The sequence below is a fragment of the Pan paniscus genome, chromosome 1 (assembly GCF_029289425.2).
Source record: "Pan paniscus chromosome 1, NHGRI_mPanPan1-v2.0_pri, whole genome shotgun sequence".
Taxonomy (NCBI): Eukaryota; Metazoa; Chordata; class Mammalia; order Primates; family Hominidae; genus Pan; species Pan paniscus.
Window position 1 is genome coordinate 146,255,794 of NC_073249.2, and position 15,069 is coordinate 146,270,862.

The 15,069-nt window shown below is 37.6% G+C and overlaps 1 long non-coding RNA gene across 1 annotated transcript in view; it reads right to left on the bottom strand.

Annotated features, from left to right (window-relative positions):
- Window positions 1–380: 380 nt before the first annotated feature.
- LOC130541767 (uncharacterized) overlaps window positions 381–15,069 on the bottom strand; it is a 110,414-nt gene continuing 95,725 nt past the window's right edge. Inside the window, exons 3-4 of the long non-coding RNA XR_008955870.1 lie at window positions 2,827–2,955; window positions 381–606 (exon numbers count right to left, since the gene is read on the bottom strand). This is a non-coding gene — a long non-coding RNA (uncharacterized LOC130541767). The remainder of the gene's footprint in view (window positions 607–2,826; window positions 2,956–15,069) is intronic.

The window sequence follows — 15,069 nt, forward strand, 5'->3', positions numbered from 1 at the left end:
GGTCTCCTGTATTCCTTTCCTCTCATGAGACCAAATGCTTCAGAGGAGTGACCTTCTAATGTGGTAAATTGAGATCTAACTACTAATTACTAATTGTTATTGCAATTCTTGACCTGATCTCTAGAGCTGGAAAGCAAATCCCTGTCTCTGGAGTGTAACTAGATCTAATAGGCAGCCTCTGAGTTGACGCAGAGAGAGCATATTAGCAATTGAGTGACTTTCAAAGTGTTACCTTAATGAACACCATTGGATGTAATGTTTTGAAGCTCAAACTAGGCGAATGTACTTTCCTTTTCTCTGACAGTAGTTAAGTATAAAATTTCTCTATTCCTTTATTTAGAGTGAAGAAGCACATTAGTGAAAAAAGTATAAGAAATTTCTCCATTGGTACATTTTTAATAGCTTCAAGCTGTTAACAGTTACATTGGCCCAAGGTATGGGGTGGCACATGTTATGGTTAACTGATTAGTACAGAGCCTCTTGACATACAGACATTTTTCTGTTACTGGTATCAGCCATGAAAATGTATTTCCAAGCAATTAAGCCTTAACTCCTGCTGGTTTGGAAGCCATGGACCTTCAAATTCCCATTCAAATTATTCAACACCTACCATGGGTAGAAAAAAATACAACTTCATTAGTAAAAGCCACAAAGAAATCTATTGATAAGTTTTTAAAATTTCTTTAACATGAGAAAAATGCAAAAACGTTCAGATTGTAAATTAGCCACACAACTTTAAAATGACCTCACTTTCTTTTTTCACAACTCTAAGGATTTACTTTATGAGGTCTTAGGTTTAACAACATACTTCAAAAATAATGTGGATAGCAAAATAAATATGTGAAAGGTTACATGTAGGGGAGCAGGGAGAAAGGGCAAAGAAAGCAGGATCATAACTATGTGGTTTTCACTTGTTTCCAATTCTTATCTGAAGTAGATATCGACTTGGCAATTCTAAAATTAGGACAACTGGATACTGGACAAGTAGAGATAGTAATTGCCAAGTGATCCCCATTATGTTTATGTTTATGAACAATTTCTTCTTCCCTGTCTCACTCTCACAAAAGTTTCATAAGCCCTGAGGAGACATTTTTATAGAAGGTCTATTTTCTTATCTCTAAATGGAATAGAGCAGGAGAGTAATATAAGACAGGAATGAAGAGTCATTCTCATCAGAAATAGTTTTGCATAATATTGGGGGATGTTTTGTATGTTTTATTCTAGAGGGTTGGATTATCATTTTCAGTACCTTATGAATCAACTTGTTCCAGTATCTCATAAGCAGAGTTGCCTCTACAAAGGTAGCATTATACTTTCAAAACATTTATGATAATGAGAGCTAGACTTCACACATGTTAGTTAGTGGAAACTGGAGTATGTAACTTTACCAAACTATTTAAAGTGGAAGGCTCTGTTATGGCTCTGTTACTGATTTCCCTTGTATTTTGTTCATACTATACTTCTTAAGAGTAGTTTACTATTTTTGTTCCAAATGTAAACTCAAAAAGTTTCCATTGTTAAAAGAAGTTAAATCTATCATTATAATGCAAAGCTCTACATAGATAGGTGACCTCCCCTCCCCTCCTCTTTTTTTTTTTTTTTTTTCCTCTGCAGCATATTACTAGGCAATCTAGGGTCATTCTGTTAAATATTCTCTCATCTGGTTTTAACTTCGGATTTTTAATTGTTAGTTTTTTGTTCTAACAAGAATTAGATGTTATGTTTTGAGCTTTTCAGATGGAAGTTATTACATATATGCTACCAAATTATCTTGAGAACTTTGTGGGATTTAATGGGTCAGTCTTTCTAGGGTAAGAAAGGAGAATGAGCCACGTAGAAGATCTGTGATGAAATGAACTACAACAATGGAATTATATCTGGAAAAGTAAATTTCTATTTCAAGTGTGTATTTTCAGCTCACTATCAGGAATTAGTACATCAGCATGAAGACAAACCTCATAGTGAGTTAATTGATTGTTATTAGGGTTCATCAGAGCAGATTTAGAAAGTGGCCAAGGTTTGTCATCTGTTGCCACTTTTCTTGTTGTTGCTTTTATTCCTGCTCTTTTAAATGTTTTATAAAAATATTTATTGAAACCTACCAGTGGTACTTTGTAGAATTTAATATACAAAAGAAAGGAGTATTCTTCTCCAGGACCTTAAAGTCTCCTCAGGGAGATTAAGAAGGTTTACTGAATTTTAAGTAACAGCCCACCAAATGGAAACTGTAAGTGCCAAATGAGTGGTAAGAACAGTGAAGACTTAAAAGAACTAACTTACAGATCAGTTGTTGGAGTGACGGTTCACTGGGAAATGGGATTTGAGCTGTGTTTTGGATGGTGGATATAATTGCCCCCTGAGAATGATTAAGTGTAAGGATGTAGGGGGAGGTGGTAAGGAGCACATAAATTATTTGAGATACATTTTTTATTCTAGTAATAAATGAGTAGTTAGTTCACTGAAGCCTGATTATGGCAGGAACTGAACATCAGTTTATAGCATTTGACTTTTCCTATAAACAAAGGAGAGCATTTAATTATTTTGAGCCTGGTCAAATATTTTGCCTCACAAGATTAATCTTCCGGAGGACACATGTGAAGGCAAGACTATGATAGTAGGAAAGTCTATGAAAGTATTCTACATAAAAGGTAATAAGGCTCTGAACTAGAACAATGGCAGGGAGAATGGAAAAGATGAGATATTTGGAAGATGACTTATCTGAGAAGAGTCTACAATACTTAGTAATTGATTTTATAGAAGAGTTAGAGAAACTAGCCAACATGATTTTACATTTATGATTTTTTGCAACTGAGGGAAAACTAATACCTTTAGAGGTATAGAGGCAGGAATGGTGGCTCACACTTGTAATCCCAGCACTTTGGGAGGCTGAGGCAGGTGAATCGCTTGAGCTCATGAGCTCAAGACCAGCCGGGGCTACATGGTGAAACCCCATCTCTACAAAAAAAATACAAAAATTAGCCTAACACACATGGTGTATGCCTGTAGTTCCAGCTACTGTGGAGACTGAGGTGGGAAAATGACGTGAGCTGAGGAGGTGGAGGTTGCAGTGAGCTGAGATGGTGCCGCTGCACTTCAGCCTGGGCAATAGAGTCAGACCTTGTCAAAAAAAAAAAAAAAAAAGAGAGAGAAAGAAAAGAAATAAAAGAAAAAACATTCATTATTAAATGTGCATTGGCTCCAGAATACCAACCCAGCACACTGTAGAAAGATATGAAACCATCAGTCGTTGGGTATGCTGTTAAAAACAGCATTTTTTTAAGCAAAATATCAAGGTAATGCTCCTATAGGTAGTAGGTGTACATCAAACCTATTGACAAACATTTCCATTTCATTATGGGAAGAACATTAGCCCTGTTCACTTCTGTCACCAGATGATAGCAAACAATGCTCCATTTCCCTCTCAAATTATGACAAATTCATTTGTACTCTCTGTCTCTCCATAGGTATTTCAAATTAGTTTGGAACTATTATTTTTAGTTGCCTGGAAGTATACATGCAGGAAAAGAAAGTTTTATGTTGATGAGACTTTTTTTTTTAACCTGTTTTACTATGTGTCTTTTAGAAAGCAATATGCCACCATCATTACTACAACAATAAAAACAGTAGAGTACAAATAGGAACACTTTTATTCTATGAAGGTCATCATGAAGTTGCATTTGAAATCTCAGAGAGAAGTAATGTATGAGAAACATTTTAAAACTTCTTTCTATAGGTCATACCTATTTTGGAAAGTGATCACAATATTACAAAGTGTCATGTATAAATATCTTTGAAAAAATTGAATACAATAAGAAATGTTGCACAAGTTATTTTGTATACCTTACTCAGTTTTTATACATCCCTTGGAAGCACCTTATAGCCTTTATCATTCTTGAACCTCTTTGGAAAATTTTAAGCAAAAAATTGGGGTAAGTAGTGGAGGAGGTATAACCAAGATATACCTGACTCAAGTACCTAAAACTATCTCAGGTTACAGTTTGTGAAAATAAGTAATAGTCTAGTTTTTAAAGTAGCTTTAGTCATAAAACAAAATTATGTGATTGGTAAAGCAGCAATTTCTCTTTCAATTTAAAAATCCAAGACAAACATATATGTTATTTCAGTTGACATCTTTTCAAGGTTCTACTGTAACCTAGGTTTTATATTTGTCTAGGGAGAGAATAGTTTACTATGTACTAAGTAGTTCTCCAGAAAAATAAAATAAAATAAAAACTCTCTGTTACACTATATGACATGAAATGAATATATGCCCAATCACTCACTCATGGTTCTGGGAAGAAATAGAAAAAAAAAAATGAAGAAAACAGGACAAGAATTTCCAATATTCATTCCTATAATCATTCTATCTAAACATTCCATTAACAAGAGCCAACTTTGGTACTCAGAATTTGAGACAAAAAATACTTTGTTATAAATTGATTATTTCTTGCTCTTTACATTTACATTTACATATGGTACTGAGAAATTTCTGAGCTTCATGGAATTTCTCTGAAGAATTTTAGATATTACAGTAAAATTTCAAGTTGCTAAAATGTTTGATAATAAAGCAAGCTTGAATTAAAAACGTAACAGCCTAAACCATTTGAAAATTTCCATTTGGTTCATAATGCTTTATTTTCAAGGGTCATGTACACTCTTTTTCCATGAATATTTAAATTTCCTTTCTTTTCTAAAATGGCCTGAATAACCAAATTTCCCTAATAGGCTTTAGTGAGAAATAGCTAATAAAATCAGACAGTACGCTGCTATGCAACTGCTTAAGAGAAACATTTTTCTTATTAAAACATCTATATTGAATTCTCTTTAATGTTCAGGAATTCTTGCCTCATTCTGTCAAACTTCTCCACGCTATTCTCATTATTTCTCAGAGCAACCCTATGAGATTTTAAAGTGGCAACCATTACAATTTTATTTCAGTAATGGGAGAAACTGAGGAAAAGAGAGTATAAGAGCATCACACAGCATGCCGGTGGCAGGCCTGGGAACAAAACAAGTATCTTTAATTTTCCTGCCAAAAGCATACTCTAAAAAACTGAAGAAATTTCTTTGTCTTCAAAAAAACGGGAGTAGAGGGGAGACAAAAAAAAATCCTACAGTAGTAGAATATCACTATTGCTCGATGTTATTAGACCTAATTAATGTTTCTGAAAAATGTCTATGAGGTTTATTCTTTGCTAATAGTACATTTATTATTTCACAACTTTGTTGCAAGTTCAAGTGCTTACATGTAGAACAACTACAGAGCGATAGATGATTAGAGAAAAGCACATATAGAATGAATACATTATCTTAAGCTACTTAATCTTTATGCCTCAATCTATACATTATCACTTTATATAATAATTGCATTATTTTCCTCAATCCCTCTCAAATACACACACACACACACACACACACACACACACACACACACCCCAATGACTTTGCTTAAAACATATGGTAGTTGTCAACAATGAAGAATTTTAAAATAAAAATTAAATCATTAATTTTGCTTATTGCTTATGGACAAGCAGGAAGATGTCTTTGCAAACTGATTAACATATAGTAATGAATAAGCTTAATATAATTTCTATTTAAGTGAAAAATAAAATGAAGTGTACAGTTGTGGGTTAATGCTATATGCGACAATATTTCCAAAGATTGATCTTTAGTAAAGATATATTAATAAAGCATTATTGGCTGCTCATTTAATAGAAGTTGCCTTGCCTTGCTGGGCATTAATAACATATGGATGATTAAAGAGTACCTTTCTTCAGAGAGTAATTGCCCATATTTCTCATATTTTCCAGAGCCGAAAGCCAAAAATCCTCATAATTGATAAGCATATGGACTGCAGTAGCATATTGCAGAAACTCTCCGGCAATAAACATACCCAATTCTTTTCAATTTCATTCTACTTCTTTATTTATGCAAAACTCAACATTGTTTCTTCAAAACATCCTGGTTTCATTTCCTCCTCCCTGAAAAGCAGTTACACTTTAATCAGCATCACTGAAACATTTGTACTCCCTCACTCTTGTTATTTCGTTATGAGACTCTATTTTTGGCATATCAAATAATTATATTACTTATGAGCTTACTCTTTTAATTTTTATCAAACATTTTATTATTACCGATGAAAACTGAAATATGATAGAATACATTATTTTTAGTTGAATTTTTAATATTCTCCATCCAAATGGTAGCTGCATTTTGTGAGTAATGATATCATCAGATATGAATTCTTGTTGAGACTTCACATTCACTTTTAATTATTTTTGTTTACTTGTTTAACAATTAGAACTAATAACTAACAATTATTTTGTTTACTTGTTTAACAATTAGAACTAATTTGCACTTACATAATTCAGGTTATGAGAAAATTCCACATATAAATTAGAATTTAATTTGTATTTACATGAAGTTTTCTTTCTTACTTGATAGCAAAAACTTGTTTCCATAACCTTGTCTGTGATATTGTAGAGATTGTTCAAGCATCAGACAGGGGGTTATCCTCAATTACCTTCAGAGTCACTTTCAACTCTGATATTCTCTGATATCATGATGCTATATATAGAATAATAATAGAGACACCTTTTATATATCCTCCTAGATAGTTTTATGAAACTAATATTACTCAAACTAGAACTCCTTGGAATACCCGGAATTTTATCAAGTATTATTCCCAAAAAGTTATGTTGAGATTTAACAACAACAACAAAAAAGCCATAATGTATCACATGCACAATCATTGTTAAACAGAGAGAATACCATAGGCACTGAACAATTCTGGGAAACCTCAGGCTGTGGACGTTTACACTGGTTTATTTGATCAGTCACCCTTAATACATTAAACATCATTGCCCCAAACAAAATATCTAGCTTTCACTGATATCCAGGGTTTATTTCCTTGTTTGCTGCAGGCAAACAAGCTTCCACCAAAGGCACTAACTTAGCTTCTTTGACTAGTGATTTCCATCTTTTTTCTTAAGTTTTTATTTCCATTGTTTTGAAATGGTGTGTAAATAGCTGATCCAAATCTTTATTCCCCTGAACCCTTTTCATGCCACAGTGATTTTTTTTATTGTGGTTAAGAAAACACACAGCATGAGAACTACCCTCTTAGCAAATTTTTAAGTGTATAGTAGAGTATTGTCAACTATAAGCATCATATTGTACTGTAGATCTCTAGAACTGTTTTTATTTTGCATGACTGAAACTTTACGCCCATTAAACTGCATCTCTTCAGTTTCACTTCCCCACTATTGGTTTCCCTTTTATGTCCTCTTCTTTACTTTTTTCTTCTACTGTCATTTCCCATTAGGTCTTTCAGTACTTTTTGTATCTTCAGTCTTTCAATGCTTATACACCACTGCTGATTTGTTTAACATAATTAAGAAAACACAGTGTTATCATGTATTGTAAGATCCTTAGATATTAATGTACAGGTGGTCACAGCATCTTCTCATGTAGTAGGTATTCCCTTTACCTTCCAAATCCAATCCCTGCTATTGCCACCGTTATTCTATGAAGGATTTGTCAAGCCCTGTTTCTCCTGAATATTATTATGAAGTTCAAGGTTAATGTGTGGGAACAAAAACAAGAAGAGATGAAAGTCTATTAATTGCAACTGAAAAGGACAATTAGGAAACATAGATCTAGAAACAGTAAAGAAATGGGTCAGGAGTACCAAAAGGTAAAGTGGATTTAGTAAACAGTAGAGTTTTTGAGATTTTTAGATAGAGTCTTAAGACGGGAGTTAAAAATATTTTGTAATCAACTCATATTTGAATTTTTTCAAGAGAGAAGAAAATAAAAATTCAAATTGCTTTCATTTAGTTTTGGTTGATAGACTATTGTCTGATGGATTTGAATAGATATCTAAATTTGGGGAACAATTATTTGGGATTTAACAAATAAGATAATTACTGTGTATCATATATGTTTAAATGAAGCAAAAACTTACTTTCACAGTGACCACCAAACTGCTAGTAAGCAGAGTGCAAGTTGATTTTAAAAAACAGCCGTAATCTCATGCCTGTAATCCCAGCACTTTGGGAGGCCAAGGCAAGCAGATCACGAGGTCAGGAGTTCAAGATCAGCCTGATCAATATGGTGAAACCCCATTTCTACTAAAAATACAAAAATTAGCTGGGCGTGGTGGCAGGCACCTGTAATCACAGCCACTCAGGAGGCTGAGGCAGAATAGCTTGAACCCGGGAGACAGAGGCTGCAGTGAATCGAGATGCCACCACTGCACTCCAGCCTGGCAACAGAGGAAGACTCCATCTCAAAAAACAAAACAAAACAAAAACAAAACAGCCATAATGTTTCTTGGAATATGACAGCATTATCAGAGGAAATTTCAGAAATTTCTTTGAATTTTACTTTTGGAGAACAAAGAGATAATAAAAAAAGTGGATGCTCCAAAAAGGACAAAACTTATGAAACTCACCATGTTAAGAAAACCAAATATAACCTCTCATAAAATTATAAAATCAACATTAGTTTTTAACTCATCCTCAGTAGACCCTCACCTTCATAGAAGGTAGATCCTACTGGATGTGTTGTACGGCTTTTCCTTAGTTCAGCTAAAGCAGGCAGGGTTCCTGTCCATCCCACGGCCACGAAAATTTAGGCTCACAGACGTTGCAGAGCGTGAGTAAAGCAGGATTTTTTTGGGTGAAAAAGAAAAAAAGGGCTAAGCAGGGAATCTCTGCAAGGCTAGAGTATCAAGCTTGAGTGCTTCCCACCCTCAGCTTGAATCCAAGTTCCACACAGGAAGAGGAGGGGCCAGGATCCTCCCTGTTGCACAGGTGGAATCTTCCTGAGGCTCCACCTCAGTGAGCAGGCTGGACGGAGTTTCTCCAGGGACCCCCGCCCATCTGGCTGTCTCATTCGCCCCTCTAAAGAAGTACATCTAACTGCCGTTAGCATGAGGATAAGGACGAAGACCAATATTAATTTCTTTCTGCTGCCAGGGGGTGTTGTTTTGGGGAAACAGCAGTCAGAGCTCTTTCAGAGGCCGATCTAAGGGTTCCCAGCAGAAGGGGCCATCCTCAGAGGCTCCCGTTGCATGACTGTTTGGAGTTTGATGACTTGAAGGTAAGAACAGAGAGGGGGTTATTAGGAAACGTGTCAAAATGAAACAAGGGCAGGGGCAAGGACAGCTCAAAAATTCTGAAGCCTTTTACCAGTTTGCACTGGGAGAGGGAGGCCAAAAGCCCAACTAGTTAACAAAACTTTACCTTTTTGCTGGCATGTCAGGCTTCTGGGTTCCTTTCCCCTGAACCCTATCCTAAGCCAACCAGTTTAAGGTTTGGGAAATTAACTCTTTCCAGTTTGGAAGATGTATCTGAGGGGAGTGTCCCATAGTACTGAGTCAGTTACCTATTAGTGAAGAGAGAACAGAGGAGGAGAAAGGAATAAAAAGAAGGCATTTTTTCAAAGGAGTTCAATGGGTTGAGGATGCATTCAAAAGGGGTACAGACTCAAGATGAGAAAGAGGGGAGCAGGCATCCCTGGTTCCCTTCTCTTCCTAACAGATACCCAGGTGTAAGGGAGTGGGAGAGAGAGCATCCTTTTTCCCTCTTCTGTCCTTCCATCCCCCAGTTCCGGCGACCTTGGTAGGTGTCGCCATAGGTGTCAAAGCGACTTGCATCCATGAAGCAGGGGGGCCTAGAGAATAGGAATTATCTGTTCTCACCTATGTCTCTTTCCCACCTACTGTCAGTAGCCTTAGAGTTCCCTAGACCTCATTTATGCCATCAGTATTAATGTGGTCTTTATCCATGAAACAAGAGGCTTGGGGTTGGCTTAATCGGCAGTGCTGTGCTGTGCCTTTTAACCTCTGTCATCACCTGTGCTGTGCCTTTTAACCTCTGTTGTCATTTGCCTCTGGATCCCTCAGATCCAGTTTTCCTCCCTAGGGCTTTGACCTGAAGCATGGAATTGAGTTTGGGACAAAAATGTGTCTTGAGGGGTTACATGGACTCATTATAAGCTGAATGCTAATGTGAAACTGTGGAATTGAGTCCTCCAACAAGGAAGAGGAAAGAATGTCTTGTGACCCATCCAGATAACTGGTAGCTAGAGTTATGCTTGCTAGAATTTTGGTGCATGGTGCTTGGCTTTGGTTAGTTCCCTTGGTTTTACATTCCCAAAAAGGAAACCTCCGGGTGATGGGCACTGTATTTATTCCCTATTTATTCTATCACTTGGCAGGATTTGCAGGATAATTGCTCAGAACTAGAGTATCTATCCGGATTTCTACATTACCCATCCCTTTTGTTCTTTCTGAGCTACAGCCAGGGATTGCCGGTTGGTTCACAGAATCAAGCAGGATTAGTCTAAAATGTAGATGAAAACTTAAAAAGAACTAGTGAGTTTAGAATTTAATGACAAAGATATACATTTTGAACATAATTTCTCTCTCTCCAGTCTTCATGTTTGTTAAAAAATGAATCATTGTAGGACTGAGTTGTTTGCAAAATAGACTTTCGTTTTATATTTGGCCTGATTATTTGCATTAAGTGCAGCAAGAATAATTATTTCTACATAGGCCTTTTGGATTGGCTTTGATGGAATTCTGTTGCACAAGGAGTCTCAGATAAGACCTTTTAAAGCTGAGCCCAGCCATGGGTTAGTATCCTCAAACACCTGTGAGTTGGGTGATCCTCTCCTCTTAAGGTCCCAAGATAAACGTGGAGGTCCTAGACCTGTTAGAAAGTGACATTCTTAACTGAATACAGGTCAGGAACCCTCCACAGAGACCATGTAGGCAAGGGTATGAGGCCAGTTTGCCCACTGGGCTTTTATTGACTTTGCAAGGAGAGATTGACTCCTTAAAGGGAAGCACACCCTTCCAGTCAAAGCCTTGGTAAAATTACCAGATTCTCCAACTGTGTCTTGTAGCAAAAGAAAAATGAATTCTTCTTGCACTGATGCAAACTATATTGCCATAAGTTAAGAATACTCACAGACAGTTTCCAAATTTTAGAGGAACCAGGTAGAGAAAAACAAACATGCTCCAAATTTTGATCCCAAGAATGAACCTTACTTAATTATTAAAGGCCATAAATAATTTAAATAGTTTAAGTAAATAGTTTAAATTTCCTTGAGTCTGAAAAACAAAAAAAAGGATCAGCAATATTCCAGGCAAAGGTTAGTTAAAAAGGTTGCTTCAGTTTTCTGAGTTCAGTCCATTTGGTTAACTCTTGTTTTCTTGATATTCATGGACATTTTAGCTCTTCATGAGTCCTGTACATTTTCCTTTAACATCACAATCTCCAATGTTACCAGAAGCCTGTATTTGAGAGCACCTGTTTCAGTCCTACAGCTTATTATAAACCATTTTTTTGAAAAGCATTAAAATAAGACAACAATTTTCTGTGAATAGCAAAATATCCAGGGTAGTTACAGTTAGAAACACAATTGAGAAAGAAGTTTGGTTATCTCTGTGGTTTACAATAACTTAAACATAACAACCTTAATTATGATTGATAGCACATACTCAGACATTAGAATTTGAGAAATCCCATAAATTTTGGAACATATATTAGCATTATTCACCGAGATATAACCTAAAGAAGATTGAGCATCATGTTGGCAATCCCATGTACCTAAATATGTGAAATAATCCTGTTTACCTCTCCTTTCTGGACATTTCAGGGGCCTTCTGAAGTATTTGAAAAGCCAGGTGCCAGGGAAGACAATTTTGAAACTGAAGTTTGATTTGGGGAAGGCTGTCAAATACGTTTCATAAACACTTGATATTATGAAATAGAATTCCAGATTACCATAAGTTATTTATTTTGCCAAAATGATGACTTGGAAATTTTTAAGAAGCAAAAAGCTTTTATAACCCTTTACAAATTTTGTGAATGAGCAGATTAGCACCTTAAGAAAACTTTGTTATGTTTTTATTTCAATGTTCAATTTACAGAAAAACCATATATTACTCCTTTTGGAATTTAGTTAGTATGTTCACCTAGATGACCTCTTCTGCAAGAAGAATTTCCACAATTCTTCCACTGCTTCTTTGAACTTGCAGCTTTTTCCTAATTTAACTCAAAACAATCCTTTAACCCCAGACAAAAGTTTACATTTCCATGCCTTCTTATAAACTTTTACTAAAAAACACACTTTACTGTTCTTACACACCTTTCAAGTAAATCTATTTCTAGTAGTTTCAGTTAACTCCTAGCAATTTTTAACTTTAAGGAAAACTTGGTAAGTTGTTTTAGTTGTGTGATAAGTGCAGCCAAGGTTTGCCTTCTTAATTAAGGGTGTGGTTAGTTCCAAATGGCCCCAGGCCCTACCAGTTGTGAAGCTGGCAAATCAAATAGTTTTCAAAACCCCAAAAGCAGTTTGCACCCTCAAAACACTTACCAAACCTTGTATCTGACCTGCATTTTACTAATAATTTTTAAGGCTGTTTTTATTTCTTAAAGATTAAAGTCACATGAACTGAAAGCTTCCACAGCTTTTAACTTCCCTTTAAAAAATAATAGATCCAAGTGTTTGTCTTTCTTTAGGCCAAATTAATCAGAGCTCTTTTGACAGACATTACACACGGTATGCACACAAACAGGCAGAGGAAAACCCAGTCGCTGGGTGGGAACCTTTAAGAGACAGGGCTAGGAAAAAGTGCAGATGTGGAGCCTGAGAGGGCTCATCCCCTGAGGCAGGGTTGCCCAACAAAGCCTTGCCAAGGGTTACCACCCATGCCCTCAGGATGTAAAACAAGATGGAGGCTTGATTTCACAACCAAAACTTTGCAGAGAATACAAACAGTGATAGTTGTCAGGGAGGGCTGGCCTAGTAAAACATCTTATGAAGGAAAAAAACTTTACAAGTTAGCTCCTGACAAGGTGGAGAAGGGGAAAGAAAAAAGAACAGTTTAAAAATGCCTAGGGAAGAACCTCTAATTCTTAGGCAAGTGGTTCCTCCACCAGGAGAAAATCTTAATTATTGTCCAGTGGAGCTGAACCCCCTGGCGGGAGAAAGGGAATGTTGCTGCAGTGCCTGGCTGGGAACCAGCCACGTGGCAGTGCAGGATTCTTGAGCCATACATCCCAGCCCCGGCAGGGAGGGAGGAGTGGCTGGGAACTGCTGCTCACAGGTCAGTCCTGAAAAAAGGAAGGAAAAGGCCATGAAAAGGCCAGGGAGCAACAGGAGTTGGGAAAATGGTTTCCCCCACCCTCAGAAGTCCGAGGATGAAAAGGCTTAGAAGCAACAGCGAGAGGTTTTGAATCTCCATTTCACTCACTGCTTCTTGAGCCCCCACTTTGTGCACCAAAAATGTTGCAGGAATTTTCCTTAGTTCAGCTAAAGGTGGAGTTCTTGTCCGTCCCATAGCCACGAAAATTTAGGCTTGCAGACGATTAGAGAGGGTGAGTAAAGCAGGGTTTTATTGGATGAAAAAGAAGAAAAGGGGGAAACAGGGAGTCTCTGCAAATCAAAATGACTGTATCTTTTCCCACAGTTCTTGAATTAACTTCACTGATATACGTGGCAGGCCTAGTAAACTACCTATCCTTTGATTATTAATAGCTTCTCCCTTGCTAACAAGATTCCATTATTGTTCTACGTAGCATTATGTCCATGCCTGGGTAAAATGGTCTAAACAAAAATGACAATCACATTACCAACTTGTCAACTTTGCTGTCTGTTTTACGAAGTATCTCTAAAGAGGGGTAATGGCATATTTTTCTGTGACACTCGCACCTTGAATCCCAGGTCCCACATGGGAAGAGGAGGGGCCAGGCTCCTCCCTGCGGCAAAAGTCATGAACTTCCCAGGGCTCCACCGCAGTGGGCAGGCTGGTTGGAGTTTCTCCAGGGACACCCTCCCACCTGGCTGTCTCAGATGTACACAGTTCAAAGTTGGATGCTTTTTCTCACATTTCTTCAGAGAGCAGATACATTGAGGACTTACCTGTTGTTGTAGGATGACTAACTAATTTCAACTAGAAGGCGGTAATAGTGCAGTCATGAGATTAAGAAAGACATTTTCGGAAGAGAAAATGAAAGGTCACTAGTAGGCCTGTGACATTCACCAATATTTTATTCTTCTCTTTCTCTCTCTTTCTCATGCACACACACATTTGGCAGAATTCTTTAAATTGTCTAATTATTTAATCTATATTGAAATGGGAAAGGTTCCCTTGTCCCCCTTGCAGGGCATGTGATGGGGGTGTGGCTTACTTCTTCAGTGCCCCATTGCTTAAACCTCTAGGGGAAGATAACAGACGAGCCAGCTGTGGGGCTCCAACCCCACGGCAGTGTCTAGGGATGAATATTTATAGCTGAAACCCAGTGGGCGTGTGTTGCAGGGTGCTCTTTTAGTTTAGCCATCCATAGGTGGCTTGTGTTGGCTCAATTAGACCGTGCCTTATAGCAAGGACAGAGGGCTTTATGTATCATGAGGTTCTTGCCTTGATATACCAGAAGAATCAGATCTCATGTGGGTTTGGAGAATGAGTGCAAGGTTTTATTGAGTGGAAGTAGCTCTCAGGAGATGGGGAGCCAGAGGGGAGATGGTTTCCCCTGGAGTCAGGCCGCTAGGCAGCCCTGGCCCTCCTCCAACTGCCTGGCCAAACTCCGCCTCATTCCGCTAGTCGATGGCCTGCCTGCCGGGATGCCAGCATCTGTCGTGTGGTCTTCCACAGGTGTGCACCTTTTGACGTCCTCTCGATGTCCAGCCACTTGTGTGTCTGCCTGCTAGGGTCTCGGGGTTTTTATAGACACAGGATGGGAGCGTGGCAGGCCAGGGTGGCCTTGAGAAATGCAACATTTGGGCATGAAGGCAGGAGTGCCTCTCCTCACCTAGGTTCATGGGCACAGGCCGGGGGTGGAGCATCACACCATTGCCTTCCTAGCACTTCCCTTCTCCCCTTCCGTATCGATATTACTCAACTCCACATCTGGTCTGTATCTTTCCCCACAGTTCTTGAATTAACATCATTGATATATGTGGCAGGACTTGTAAACTACCTCTCCTTTGAGTATTAATAGCTTCTTCCTAGCTAACAAGATTCCGTTATTGTTCTACATAGCATATGTCCAT